The sequence below is a fragment of the Saimiri boliviensis genome, chromosome 11, assembly GCF_048565385.1.
Source record: "Saimiri boliviensis isolate mSaiBol1 chromosome 11, mSaiBol1.pri, whole genome shotgun sequence".
In the NCBI taxonomy this organism is placed as follows: Eukaryota; Metazoa; Chordata; class Mammalia; order Primates; family Cebidae; genus Saimiri; species Saimiri boliviensis.
In genome coordinates, this window is record NC_133459.1 from 68,688,775 (window position 1) to 68,704,218 (window position 15,444).

Consider the following 15,444-nt stretch of genomic DNA (forward strand, 5'->3'; position numbering starts at 1 on the left):
AAGATGAGCCTAAAGAGGGAGAGTCTGAGGAGAGAGATTTAACAAGCACCAAGTCTCCAGGGCAGGAAAGAAATACTGAGAAGGCCATGCCAGTGTTCAGGAGAAGATTAACTTCCTGGACCTCTATGGTTAGCTTTAGTTCGGGCTCTGTGAGGGTGATGGTTCATGCTGGCACTTGCCCTGGGCACCCTCAGTCCTGCCATTGGGCTATATGGTCAGACACCTCAGGCCCTGGGGGCCTTTGTTCCCAGGGACAGTGTGCTTTCCAGTGATTACCTTGGCACAGCAGGCAAGGACGAGATGGTGGTCCATTCCTCTGGGGACAATTTCTTATAAATGTCCCTTCAGACCACAGTGGTAATAAGTTTTGCCAGATTGGCGGCTAACCTGAGCCCTTCCCTCATTTGAACCCCTGGGGTCTGCTTGCCTGAAAGCCATGACTAAGGCCGCAGCCTTTCTCAGATCTCTCCTGTTCCTTTCAGCCTGTTTGTCCTGGTCTTTATTATAAAACACTGAGGTTGCCAGGTTCAGTAATGTTTCTAGACTTTGTTCTGGCCCCAAGGCCTGCTTCTGAAACTTTCTTCTGATTATCTCCTGCTGACTGAGTAATAAACTTGTCCTTTGGTATTAACTGACCCTCAACGGAGTCTGGTGACAGGGGAGTATACTTTCTTAAGGCTTCTGCAATCGCTCAAGGAAAGCTGTTGGGTTTTCTTCCCTACCCGAGTTATGGTGGATAACATTGCATAGTTCATGGGCTTTTTCCTAGTACGCCTTAATCCCTCGAGTATACAGGTCAGGAAATGTTTATGGCTCCAGTCCCCCTATTCTGAATCCAGATCTCAGCAAGGGTCCGTGGCAGGGACTGCCTGAGTACCTGTGGGCTATCTGTCCTTATCCTCCAGTGTCATCAGGTTACGTACCTGACTAAGGTACCAAGTGTCTCCAAACTCTTGAGCCACTTGCTAGAGCAGCCTCTCTTTCATTGATGGTTAGAGTTTGATTAAGCAATAGCATGACATCCTTCCACTCTAATTCAAAGGACCGACCCAGGCCCTGCAGAACATCTCTGTATTTGTCTGGGACATCTGAAAACTTTCCCAGGTCCACTTTAATTTGCTTTAAGTCAGAAAGTGAGAAGGGTGTGTTCACCTTAGTCGGGCCGAATTCTCCTCCTACTGCCCGTAGGGCATAGAGTCTGGGCATCCTGGTAGCCTGAGATGCCTTGGCCATTTTGGCCCTCCCTGGCTCCTGCTGGGGTACAGGAGCTGAGGAGCCCTGGTTGGCATTGATGGAGGTAGTTGCCACAGGGAATCCCACACATGGAGGTAGTCCTGAGGAGGGCTCAATAGGGTATGGGGTACAGGCCTGACAGAGCTGAGGTTTATTCCTTAGGGAAAAGAAAAGTTGCACATAGGGGACCTCAAAACATTCACCTTCACTTTTACAATACAGGTCGAATTGTAAAAGAATGTCATAATCTATATTTCCCTATGAAGGCCAGGTTTTTCCACTCAACAGGGGGTAATTTGTCCACGCTGTTTGGAAGAGGAAAATGAGCCCCTTCTTCAAAGATCCTGTGTCAAATTGGTCCCAAGTATTCAGTATACATTTTAATGCAGACTCGAGCTTGGGAAGATTAGCACCCATTCGAAATCGAACACAAGGAATGCCAGCATCCCCAGTTGTTTAATTATAGCTGCTCGACCTAAGGTAAAGGTACTGGACATGGAGCATCTTCCAGTCAGTACTTCGAAATTTCTGTGTGCTCAAGATGCGGAATCATCTTTTTCAGTGGGGCCTTCCATGTACTGGATTCGAATCACACCTACCAGTGTCATGGCAACTAATGCTCACTGTCTGCATACCTTTAGTGATCACCATAAAGACATGTGAACCGCTGGGATGGGTGGTTCATACCAGCGCATCCCTGAACTAGGCCAGTGAGGCTCAGGAGATGGGTACTAATATTCCCTAGCCAAAGTCCAACTTACACAGGCCAGATTGTAAAACTGCCCCAGAAGGATAAACTTCTAAGGAGGGGCCATTAGAGCACACAATTCAAAGAAGGCAGGCCGGGTGGCTGAGGCCGGAACAACACCCTCAGGACCCGGGCCTCCTCCCCAACCTATTTCCAAGGCAGGAAAATGCCCTTAGGGATGTGAGGCCTGCCATGGACTGTCTGGGTCCTGGAACAGGTTTAATTATGATTTTGTAGATGGAAAAGTTTTGCTGTAGAGAGAGCGAGCCAATCCTAAGCAAGAGAAGTTACACACACAAAACACAGAATCCCATAGTCTTCAGCTTCCGAATTTTCCAAAAGACTTCCCTAATTTAAGACTGGCTCCACCAGGAACTTGAACCAGTAACTTTACAGCTGCCAGCCCTAGGCCTTAACCCCTTCACCATCTTCGCTGCTTACGTCAAAACAAGGCAGAAAGCTTTCTTAAGGTGTATCTGAATGAGAATGCAGCACCCTGAGGCGGTGCAGCGGCCAGGCTGGCACCTGGAATTTGAATCTAGATGTCCGCCCCAAAACCTGGCAGGGACCCAGCACCAGCGGCTGTTTCTTTTCTTCCAGCCGGTGTCTTCTCACAGAGCGCCCAGAGGGAACAACTGCTTGCCAGTGTCATTTTAAAAGCTGGCTGGGTTGGCCGCGCGCTGTGGCTCAGGCCTGTAATTCCAGCACTTTGGGAAGTCGAGGCGGGTGGATCACGAGGTCGGGAGTTTAAGACTGGCCTGGCCAAGATGGTGAAATCTGTCTCTACTAAAAATACAAGATTCAGCCGAGTATGGTGGTGCGTGCCTGTAATCTCAGCTACTCAGGAGGCTGAGGCAGAGGTTGCAGTGAGCCGAGATTGTGCCAGTGCACTCCAGCCTGGGCAAGAGAGCAAGACTCTGTCTCAGGAAAAAAAAAAAAAAAAAAAAAAAAAAGAAAAAAAAGGACTAGCTGGGCTGGCTGAGTCCTGGGAATCGTGCCCCGCCCCTTGCAGCATTCCTTTTTGCCAAGTTAACCCACCAGAACCACGTGCACACTTGGGCCACTCCCCTAGCCGCTGCCTGCCCTGGCCGCTGCCCACACAGGGACACGCGGCCTGTAGGTGAATGCCCCGGGGGCGTGTTTTTACACTACTACCTACAACCAGGATGCCGGAGCGGCTCGCCCCGCCCCTGCAGCGTCCCTGTTCGCCATGATGCGCGGACCACGTGCGCACCCTGGGCCCCTTCACTGCTGCTTCCAATTGGGGAATGTGGGAGAGCCCTGCCAGAGCCGCGCTCCCCGGTCCCATGCAGGCTCCGTTTTCACGCAGGCTCAGGCTATACCTTGCCCTTGAAACTACGCCCCCTGGTGGACCGGGAAAGAGAACACATTCCCTCAGATTCTTCCCCATCAGATCAGTATAGAGGGGAGGTCCTGGTAACAGCCTGGCTGTTATGCATGAGTGTTTGTTGAACAGCCAGGCTACTACCAGGACCTCCCCTCTATATTGAAGTAAGTTACCTGTGGATAGGGAGGAGCTATGCTGTTCAGACTGTAACTGTCATTTTGGTGGGCGGTAACTAGCTTGAAACAATCAGCTTAATTCTCTAACCTGGATGCCAGAGGCCAGATTTCCTAAATTCAAGGAGAAAATGGTACAACCGTGGTTTTACCATTTCTATACAGAGAACTTTCTCTGTATAGAAATTTATATTAGAAGATTTATTTTCTAAAGTAGAATTTTCAGATCTGGAAATCCTTCATTGCTTCATTCACCAAGCTGCTGAGAAATGTGTTGTTGAACATACAGAAGGGAAAAATTGATCCAAACACCTTTTTAATATTACTATAAAATATTGATTTTAACTTGCAAAACTACATATTTTGTAAGACTGTGAAGTATACCTCATAGTGTACCCCACATACTATGTTTATCTCTGAAATAAACATTTACAAAAATACAAATTAAGGTTACGAGTATGGATTCTGGAGCCATGCTGCCTGGATTTGAATCCTGGTTTTACTTTTTTTCTTTCTTGAGGCAGAGTTTCGCTCTTGTTGCCCAGGCTGAAGTGCAGCAGCACCATCTTGGCTCACCACAATCTCCACCTTTTGAGTTCAAGTGATTCTCCTGTGTCAGCCTCCTGAGTAGCTGAGATTACAGGCATACACCAACCACACCAGGCTAATTTTGTATTTTTAGTAGAAACGAGGTTTCTCCATGTTGGTCAGGCTGGTTTTGAACTCCCGACCTCAGATGATCCATCTGCCTCGGCCTCCCAAAGTCTTGGGATTACAGGGGTGAGCTACCTACCACTCCTGGCCTGATTCCTGGTTTTACTTCTTATGTAATTTTAGACTATGTAATGTCCTCTGTTTCCTCATCTTAAGGATATTAATGGTATCTACTTCTCTGGATTATTTTGAACTATAGCTGATATAATGTTTGTAAAGTGCTTAGCACTCTGTCTAACATATGAGTTTCTCTACATTCACTTCATCAATGGGGAAAAAAAAGGCCATTAAGTATGCAATTTCATTCTGACACCATTTCCCTGGAGATAGCATCAGAGATGACAGGTTGAGGCTCAGTCTCACAAGACCACCTCCTCCTTAAACACAGTCACAACTTCAGGCCTCTGGAACTTCTGACTGACTGGCTTCAAGTTGGGGTTCCTACCTCTTTGGAACTTCAAGGTGGGGTTCCAACCTCTTTGGAGTTAATCAATCTCTTTGGGTTTGATTAATTTGCTAGAGTGGCTCGCAGAACTCAGGGAAAACACTTAGGTTTGCTGGTTTATTGTAAAGGACATTACAAATGGCACAGACGAAGAGACGCATGCCTTCATAAGGTAAGGTACGTGGGAAGGGGCACGCAGCTTCCATGCCCTCTGGAGGCATGCCAGCCTTCAGGAACCTCCACATGTTCAGCTATCTGGAAACTTTTGAACCCAGTACTCGTGGGTTTTTTTTTTGAAACTTCAAGACAAATTCCTTCCCTCAGTATATAGGGTGGGACCCTCTCTGGAGAGGGTCTTGAGGTGGTGGGGGCAGATAACAGTTCTGCCTTGGGGCAGATGAAAGGAGGGAAGAAGGTCAGAGAAATTCTGTTTTCTGAGGCCTAACATTCCCAGCGTTATCACAAAAGACAGAAAGAAGGGCTATGGGAGTTGTAAGCCAAGAACCACAGACAAAAACTGGTGTGTATAATAACACCACAGTTTGCTAAGAAGACAAATTATTATTGCAGCTGGCAAGGTGAGTGATACATGATACATGATGGACTCAGATAAATACTTTAAAACAATTTGAAAAATCACATTTTTTGTGCATCCTTTATATTAAATAACTTTGTTAAACATTTTTTAACCATGTAGAAAAAAACTCCCACATAACCTGTCTTGTCTGTTTCTGTAATTAAGATCACATTTATTTTGTGCCTTATGACATTGTCTTCCTTTGCTTTTGTATCTCAGGATCTACTTGGGGTGAGTGATGATGGGGAGTCCAAAAGACTATTTGTCCTGGGAGTTTCATTCAGAAAGCATTTTAAATTTAGACTTTTCATTATTTTCAAATGGAATAGAGACATAAACAAATGCTATTCTGTAAACCAGTATTTTTGCATTTTTTTACTTGTAAAAAATGCATTAGGAGTCTCAAAATTGAAGTATCTCTTGACTGGTGAGGAGCGCTGCTTTTCTTAGAATCAGAATTTTCCTTCCTTGCTTTTATTACTATCTCTCAAAATCAAAATCAAATCCATCCTTTATAAGCCATCTTAAATGTTTCTTTCAGGAAACCATCTCTGATCTTAGCTGGAAGCAATTTCTTTCCTCTGTGATACCATATTAGTGAGACATGTGTGTATGTATATATTTTTGAGACAGAGTCTTGCTTTACTAACCAGGCTGGCTCTATTGCTGCTGGAGTGCAGTGGTGCGTGCAATCTTGGCTCACTGTAACCGCTGTCTCCTGGCTCAAGTGTTCCTCCTATCTCAGCCTCCAGAATAGCTGGGACCACAGACGCATGCTACCACACCCAGGTAATTTTTGTATTTTTTGTAGAGATGGGGTTTCGCCATGTTGGCCAGGGTGGTCTAGAACTCCTGAGCTCAAGAGATCTTCCCACCTTAGCCTCCCAAAGTGCTGGAATTCCAGGAATAAGCCACCACACCTGGCTTGATCAGGCCGGGTCTAGTCTTTATACTAGGCTGCAGGCTTCATGTGCACAAGGACTTTGTCTTATTCTTTCATGTGTTAGATGTCTTTTAGAAACTTAAAAAAAAATTCTTTTTGAATAAAGGCCTATGATAGCTCCATTTCTGGAGAGGGATGTTTAAATTAGATTTTATTGTTTTCTCTGTCTCTTTGTTTCTTTATCTGTCTCTCTTATATGCATAAATCAGGTTTTGCAGGGTTGGATTAGGTATTCTAAACATTCGCAAAGATTTTAATTGTTGTAGCCCCTCTAATACAAACCTAATTTAATATGAAAGCTAAAAAAACTCTCTGTTTAAAATTCTTCTTCTGGACATACTCAGAGCTACTCGTAATGTGATTAGTGACATCCTCCTTTAGTGGCAGAAAAAGAAAAAAGCATTCCCTGGAGCTCTCAAAAGTCACTGAACAAATGTCCAATTATTGTCTAGGTAACACTTGGCAATATCACTAGCAGATGGCTTCATTCTGGTTATCTGCCAATTTTTATGTCTCTACCCCTATTTATCTTTATGGGCTTCTGTCTGTAGTTAACAACAATTATGTCTCTAGGAAATCTACATCGCAGAACATATTGGTCTTGAGTCGGTTTCCTCAAGATCGTAGTTCTCTCCCTATATAGGTATGTAAATGAGACAGGGTCTCACTTCATTGCCCAGCCTTGTGTCAAACTCCTGGACTCACACAATCTTCCTTCCTCAGTCTCCCAGAATGCTGGGATTACAGGTGTGAACCACTGCACCTGGCCATGCAAGGTATTTTATAGAGGGGTTGGAGTGTGTGGGAAAGAAAGTAAATGAAAAAAAAAAAAAAATTGTGCAAGAAAGTAAATGTAGTCATGGTATCCACTTGACTTGACAGTGATGAATATTTACATAATTATAAGAATGAAACCTCTGTATTTGGGTTTAAATGAGACAGAAAGAGAAGGAGAGAGAGAATTATATCGGGAGGAATAGAAGAAGGGGAAGAGGGGGTGTGAAATCATTTACCATATCAGAAAGTTAGTAAATAACTAAAATCTGATGAATTGAGAGATAGTGATACATATATACTATTCAGAGTTTTGAAAGTACAAGTAAAGAAGTGTTCAAACTGCAAGTAGGACAAAAAGGTTGGCAGGCAGAAAGAACTTGAGGCTATTATTTTATTATTGTTATAAGTCTTTTAGCTCTGCATAAACCTAAAACAATTTTGTAAACATAATATTTTGATTTAAAATTAGTGTTAATTAAAACCGTCTTTTGAGGAAAAGTTCTATGTATAATTTTTTTGGTTTTACTTAGTTTCTAATCAGTTCTACCTTAAAAAGATGGTGGTAGAAATTTGACAAGTATTCTTAGAACTTAGATGTAAAGATACTTTGGATAACTAAAAGTAAAATTTAAAAATCCTAGGAAAGTCAATTCACAGTGGTTAAGAGCCGGCGTACACATTCCATACCTTTAAACAGATATATTAGTCTGTTCTTATGCTGCTAATAAAGACTTACTCAAGCCTGGGTAATTTATAAAGGAAAGAGGTTTAATGGACTCACAGTTCTACATGGCTGGGGAGGCCTCACAATCATGGCAGAAAGCAAAGGACACGCAAAGTTATATTCTTTATGGGGGCAGGCAAGATGGCTTGTGCATGGCAACTTCCATTTATAAAACCATTAGATCTCATGAGACTTATTCACCATCAAGAGACCAGCATGGGAAGGACCTGCCGTCATAATTCAGTTATCTCCCACCAGATCCTTCCCATGACATGTGGGGATTATGGCAGCTACAATGCAAGCTGAGGTTTGGGTGAGAACACAACCAAACCGTATCAACAGGATACACTAAAATAATCAAAATTCCTATGTAACAGCATATTATAACTAGAGAGGATCCTAGAAGTCCTCTTATATTTTATCATTTTTTTAAGGACATTTTACAGCTTGGCATGGTGGCTCACACCTGTAATCCCAGCACTCTGGGAGGCTGAGGTGGTAGGATCACTTGAGCCCAGGAGTTCGAGACAAGCTTGGGTAATACAGGAAGACTTCATCTCTTTAAAAAAAAAAACAAAAACAAAAACAAAAAAAACCATTTTATATTGAAGAAACAACCCATTGCCTTGAAGAAAATGTGAATTATACTTTGTTTTATAGACAGAAATTAATTACATGAAGAATCAAGTGGTTTGTTAAAAATATTGCTGTTTTAAGAAATAACAAGTGAGGCCGGGCGAGGTAGCTCAAGCCTGTAATCCCAGCACTTTGGGAGGCCAAGGCGGGTGGATCACGAGGTTAAGAGATCGAGACCATCCTGGTCAACATGGTGAAACCCCGTCTCTACTAAAAATACAAAAAATTAGCTGGTCATGGTGGCACGTGCCTGTAATCCCAGCTACTCAGGAAGCTGAGGCAGAATTGCCTGAACCCAGGCGGCGGAGGTTGCAGTGAGCCGAGATCGCGCCATTGCACTCCAGCCTGGGTAACAAGAGCGAAACTCTGTCTCAAAAAAAAAAAAAAAAAAAAGAAAAAGAAATAACAAGTGATAGAAAGTTACTATTTCATCAGTTTTGTCAAAGTCAAATAAAAATGTAGAGACAAATGTATAAACGTAAAGTTTAATTTGAGAAAACAATTGCTATTTGTGGTACACACACAGACTCGTGTGGTTTTTAGTATGTTGGAAGAACAAAGAGAAGATTGAATGTTTTATTAGAAAGAGAAATGTTACATATCGTTTTGCAAGAAAGCTCCCTGGCAGTGGTGAAGCTCCTCGGAGCTGGCAAGCTCGGATCGGTGAATGGCGGCAGTAGGAAAAACTGAGTCATGGCAGGTAGCTGGTAGGTAAAAATGGTCCTGGTGCCGGGCGTGGTGGCTCACGCCTGTAATCCCAGCACTTTGGGAGGCTGAGGCGGGCGGATCACGAGGTCAAGAGATCGAGACCATGCTGGCCAACACGGTGAAACTCTGTCTTTACTAAAAGTACAAAAAAAAAAAAAAAAGGCCGGGCATGGTGGCACGAGCCTATTGTCCCAGCTACTTGGGAGGCTGAGGCGGAAGAATCGCTTGAACCCAGGAGGCGGAGGTTGCAGTGAGCCGAGATTGTGCCACTTCACTCCAGCCTGGCGACAGAGCGAGAGTCCGTCTAAAAAAAAAAAAAGGTCCTAGTTTGCAGCAGGCCATTTCAGCAGCTGAGCTTGCAGGGTAATTCTTGAAGCAGGCACTATGTACCCCGAGTGCTTTTTTCTCTGGTTCGTTGATTCTGATTCACTTGGATGTGACAAAAATAGCTCAATTCGTACAATCAGTTTTCAGTTTATTCTATATTATAAAACATTAGGATTGATTTGTTCATATTTGAGCTGCTCTTATAAAAGGATCCTATTTTAGTGATCTGATAATTAGCGCTTTCTTTTAATTTCAGGTTGTACTTAATTGGGCTCTTGAATCATTGTGAGTAGCATGCCAACACCAAGGACATAGCTCTTTGGAAAGCCTTTAATTTAAAATATTGCCCTTCCTTCCTTGTAGACTGAATCCAGGAAGCTGTTTCTGGTCTAGAAATGAGGTGTTGTCATGTTCACATCCAGCCAGCTGGACTTCTGAAGGGGAGTGTACAATCTGTGAGAACACTGTGTGTGCTACTCTGGAAACTGGAGATAATAACTCCAAACAGAGAAGTTCTTTGAAGTTGCTGCATGAAGTCAGTGTAAAGTGTGATGAAGCACCCACATGAAAGGAGTCTTTTGTTCATTTCTTCTGTGCTCACAGAAGGGTTGCCTGCCTTGGGTTATTCATCTTCTTTCCCTATGGAAACTGACTGTGGAGTTCTGTGCCAGGCCCAGCATACATCTTCTTCCCAGGCTGCCAGATTTCACAGAATGTTAAATAAAATCTGCTTTTATTTGCCCGTAACTGCTCTTCTGTGGCTTTTCTCAGAAATAAGACCTGTTAAAAATGATTTTTTTTTTTTTTTTTTTTTTTTTTTTTTTTTTTTTTTTAGAAAACTAGCACGGTTTAAAACCCTTAGAGCACTGGGGGCAAACTAAATTTAGTATGCTGTTGTGCAGCAGGCAAGCAGAGAATGAGGGCCAGAGGCTCCGCTCAACACGGAAGGGTTTTGAGAGCAAAGCCGTCCTACAGTTTAGTTTTGCAGACACCCAAACCTGCCCTTCTTTGGAAGTTAAAAGGTTCTCAGGGAAATAAATAAAATCCCAAATTTGTTACACTGATGGTCTGAAAGAGATGGGAAAAAAGGCTTGGAGTATATTTTACCTGAAAGTAATATCTGATCTTCTAAGAAATGTCTTCTGAAGAAACTGGTTAAAAAATTAAGAGCCCATTGAGGGATGTAGTCTTAGTTACCTTGCTGCCAGAGAGGTAGGCTGAAGGTCACTAGCTTGGAGTCAGTCATGTTCGTATGCACCCATTTTCCGTTCAATGCCATAGGAATTCGAGCTTAGGTTCTGGGTATCAGTTTGCAAATGTGGCCATCTGCTTTACCTAATTTGTCTAGTTCATTCTGCCCTTTCCCTTTTCCTGCCTTTTTCTGCAGTTTATTTGCTCTATCGAACACTGACCTTAAACCAGAAAAAACATTTTATTGTTTTCAACTCACTTTCACATATACTATTCTTGCCTCTATCAGAGATGGAGCACCTTTCGGATGGCAAGACACATGCCTTTGTTTGCCCCAATACTCCAATATTAAATCATTAATATAAATGATTTTTATATTAACTTTCTGTTACTGCTACTACACCTGGCACATGGTAGTGTGTCCCCACGTAATTCATTGTCCAAAGTGAGACACTTTTGGAAGCAAAAGTGTATGCAGTTAGTAGTTATACTAATACCAGGTGCAAATTGAGACATACGTTCACTTTATCAATAAATATTTGTGAAATATAATTTATTTCTTTGGTGATATTCTACTCATTATGCTTAACTTTTACCTTTTTAAATTCAGGAATCTTCTTATTGGTGCTTGAATAACTTCTTTCCTTTTTAGAGCCTTTTTTTCTTCCGAGATTTTACTTTTTGTTGAGACAGGCTCTCTCTCTGTCATGCAGGCTGATGTACAGTGGTGCAATCGTAGTTCACTGCAGCCTTGATCTCCCAATTTCAAGGGATCCTCCCATCTCAGACTCCTGAGTAGCTGGGACTGCTGGTGTGTGCCATCATGCTTGGCTATTTATTTATTTATTTATTTATTAGTAGAGATGAAGATTTGCTGTGTTTCCCAGGCTCATCTTGAATCTCTGAGCTCAAATGATCCTTTTGCCTTGTACTCCCAAAGTGTTGGGATTAGAGGTATGAGCCACCATGTCTGATCAAGATTGCACTTTCTAAAACCACATTGGATGACTCATGACTTATCACAGGCCTGGAGGCCTAGGAGAGAAGAATGATTTCATGAGCCAGGCTCAGGGCCCTGCTCCGCTATGCAGCCTTGAGACACAGCTCCCTGCATTCTGGCTTCTCCAGCTTCAACCATGGCTCTAAGAAACCCAGATATAGCTTGACTGCTGCTTCAGAGTGTGCAAGCCATTAGCCTTCATGGTTCCCTCATGGTATTAAGCTGGCTGGTGCACAGAGTAAAAGAGTTGAGGCTTGGGAGCCTCTGCCCAGATTTCAGAGGATGTATGTTTAGGCAGCAGCCTGCTGCAGGGGTGGAGCCCTTATGGAGAACCTCTGCTAGGAAAGTGCAGAGGGAAAATGTGAGGTTGGTGGCCCCACAGAAAGTTACCACTGGGGCACTGCCTATTGGAGCTGTGAGGAGAGGGCCACCATCCTCCAGACCCCAGAATGGCAGATCCACTGGCAGCTTGCGTTGTGTACCTGGAAAAGCCGCAGCCACTCAAGGTGAGACCTTGACAGCAGCTGCTGGGGCTGAACCCTGCAGAGCCACAGGCTGAAGCTGCCCCATACATTGCATCAATGTGTCCTGGATATGGAACGTGAAGTCAGGGGAGATTATTTTCGAGATTTAATTTTTAATGACTGCCCTGCAGGGCAGTCAGTGCCTGTATTTCCATTGTATCTTGGGAGAAACTAACTTGTTTTTGAATTTACAGGCTTGATATGGTTTGGTTGTGTCCCCACCCAAATCTCGTCTTGGACTGTAATTTGAACTGTAATCTCCATGTGTCCAGGGAGGGACCTGGTGGGAGGTGATTAGATCATGGGTTGGGGGCAGTTTTCCCCATATGGTTGTCATAATAGTGACTGAGCTCTTATAAGAGCTGCTTGTTAAATAAGTGTTGGGTGCTTCCCCCGCTCACTTTCTCTTCTACCACCATGTAAGAAAACGCTAGCTCCCCCTTTGCCTTCTATCATGATTGTAAGTTTCCCAAGGCCTCCCCCGCTTTTTGGAACTGTGAGTCAATCAAACGTTCTCTCTCTCTCTCTTTTTTTTTTAATAAATTACCCAGTCTCAGGTAGTATATGTATAATAGTGTGAAAACAGAGTGACACAGAAAATTGGTACAGGAGTGGAATACCTCTATACAGATAACCTGAAAATATGGACATGACGTTGGAACTAGGTATTGGGCAGAGGTTGGAACAGTTTGGAGGGTTCAGAAGAAGATAGGAAGATGTGGGAAAGTTTGGAACTTCCTAGAGACTTGTTTAATGATTTTGACCAAAATGCTGATAGTGATAAGGGCAATGAAGTCCAGGCTGAGGTGGTCTCAGATGCATGTGAGGAACTATTGGGAATGGGAACACAAATGCCATTCTTGCTATGCTTTAGAAAAGGTAGTGGAAGCATTTTGCCCCTGTCTTGGAGATCTGTGGAAGTTTGAACTTGAAAGAGATGATTTAGGGTATCTGGCAGAAGAAATTTCTTTCCTTTCCTTTTCTTTTTTCTTTTCTCTTTTCTTTTCTCCCTCCCTCCCTCCCTCCCTTCTTTCCTTCCTTCCCTCTCTCCTTCTTCTATTCTTTCATTCTTTCTTTGTTCTTTCTTTCTTTTTTGGAGAGAGTGTTCTGTTCTGTCACCCAGGCTGGAGTGCAGTGGTGCAATCTTGGCTCACTGCCTCCTCCACCTGCTGGGTTCAAGCAGTTCTTGTGCCTCAGACTCTTGAGTAGTTGGGACTACAAGTATATGCCACCATGCTAGGTTAGTTTTTTTATTTTTAGTAGAGACAGAGTTTCACTATGTTGTCCAGGCTGGTCTCAAGCTCCTGAACCTTAGTCTATCTGCCTTGGCCTTCCAAAGTGTTAAGATTATAAGTGTGAGCCACCGTACCCAGCCTGGCAGGAGAAATTTCTAAGCAGCAAAGCATTCAAGAAGAAATCTGGCTTATTCTGAAAGCATTCAATTATATGTATTCACAAAGAGATAGTATGAAATTGGAACTTATGTTTAGAAGAGAAACAGAGCATAAACATTTGGAATATTTGCGGCCTGACCATGTGGTAGAAAAGAAAAACTCATTTTCTGGGGAGGAATTTAAACTGGCTGCAGGAATTTTCGTAAGTAACTGAGGAGCTGAAGGTTAATAGCCAAGACAATAAGGAAAATGTCTTCAGGGCATGTCAAAGATCTTCTTGGCAGCCCTTCCCATCAGAGACTTGGAAGCCTAGGAAGGAAAAAAAAATAGCTTTGTGGGCTGGGCCCAGGGCCCCATTGCCCTGTGCAGCTTTGGAACTTGGTGCCCTGAATCCCAGCTGCTCCAGCTTTAGCTGGGGCTAAAAGGGACCAAGGTACAGCTCAGTCCGTTGCTTCAGAGGGTGCAAGCCCCAACCCTTCATGACTTTCACGTTGTGTTGGGCTTGCAGTATGCAGAAGACAAGGGTTGAGCTTTGGAAGCCTCCACCTAGATTTCAGAAGATGTATGAAAATGCCTGGATGACCAGGCAGAAGTCTCACACCTATAATCCCAGCACTTTGGGAGGCCAAGGCAGGCAGATCACCTGAGGTCAGGAGTTCAAGACCAGCCTGGTCAACACGGTGAAACTCCATCTCTACTAAAAATACAAAAATTAGCTGGGCATGGTGGTGGGTGCCTGTTATCCCAGCTACTCAGGAGGCTGAGGCAGGGAGAATTGCTTGAACTCAGGAGGCGGAGATTGCAGTGAGTCTAGATTGCACCATTGCACTCTAGCTTGGGTGACATAGTGAGAACTCATCTTAAAAAAAAAAAAAAAAGGAAAATAGACTCCCCCACGAAGTCATCTTAGCCAAGATATTTCAAATTATACTCCTTTTCTTGGATATTGGTTGTTAAACCATCAGTCTCTGTCTTCAATAGGTTTATAATTTGGGGTGGGAGAAAATAGTTCCCATTTATTGAGGCCTTAATCCAGGCACTGGATTAAGATAATTGTATATTACTCATATATAATTATCATGAAGTAGTGTACTCTTCTCAAAGCTTGTTTTTTGAAATATGCATATTAGGTCTTTGGGTGTATTATATAATACTATGTGAAAAAAGCCTTTTCTTGAGCAATCAGATTTGAGAAATGCTATGCTAAAGTTAAAGAGCTTTCTTTGCTGCAGCAACTCTCAGTCTTTAATAAGCAAGAGTGCATTATCAATTTCTAAGAGAGGTCTATAAGAAGCTTATGGTCTACTGGACCATGGCTCTCACTTGCCATCTCCCTGGACCCTGTCTCCTTTATCCTGAAACCAAAGGACACATTTTCTAAAGAAGAGAGTATGAAAAAAAATGTAAATTAGTTTTACATATTTTTTTTTTTTTTTTCTGAGATGGAGTTTCACTCTTGTTACCCAGGCTGGAGTGCAATGGTGCGATTTCTGCTCACCGCAAACTCCGCCTCCTGGGTTCAGGCAATTCTCCTGCCTCAGCCTCCTGAGTAGCTGGGATTACAGGCACATGCCACCATGCCCAGCTAATTTTTTTATATTTTTAGTAGAGACAGGGTTTCACCATGTTGACCAGGATGGTCTTAATCTCCTGACCTCGTGATCCATCTGCCTCGGCCTCCCAAAGTGCTGGGATTACAGGCTTGAGCCACCGCGCCCAGCCAGTGTTACATATTTTATTTCAAGATGGAGATAAGCTATATTACAAGACAATTCTGCCAAACAGGCTGTTTCCTGATAGTGACCACGTAGTAAGATGACTTTCATTACTTTGTTAACTCCAATACGGAACTTAAAGATAGTAAAATAGTTTGTTGCAAATAAATAAGCCCAGATTAAGAAACAAGAAATGCTTATCTCACTTATTTACACATACAGCAGTCCTCCTTTATATGTGGTTTTGCTTTACAGTTTCAGTTACTG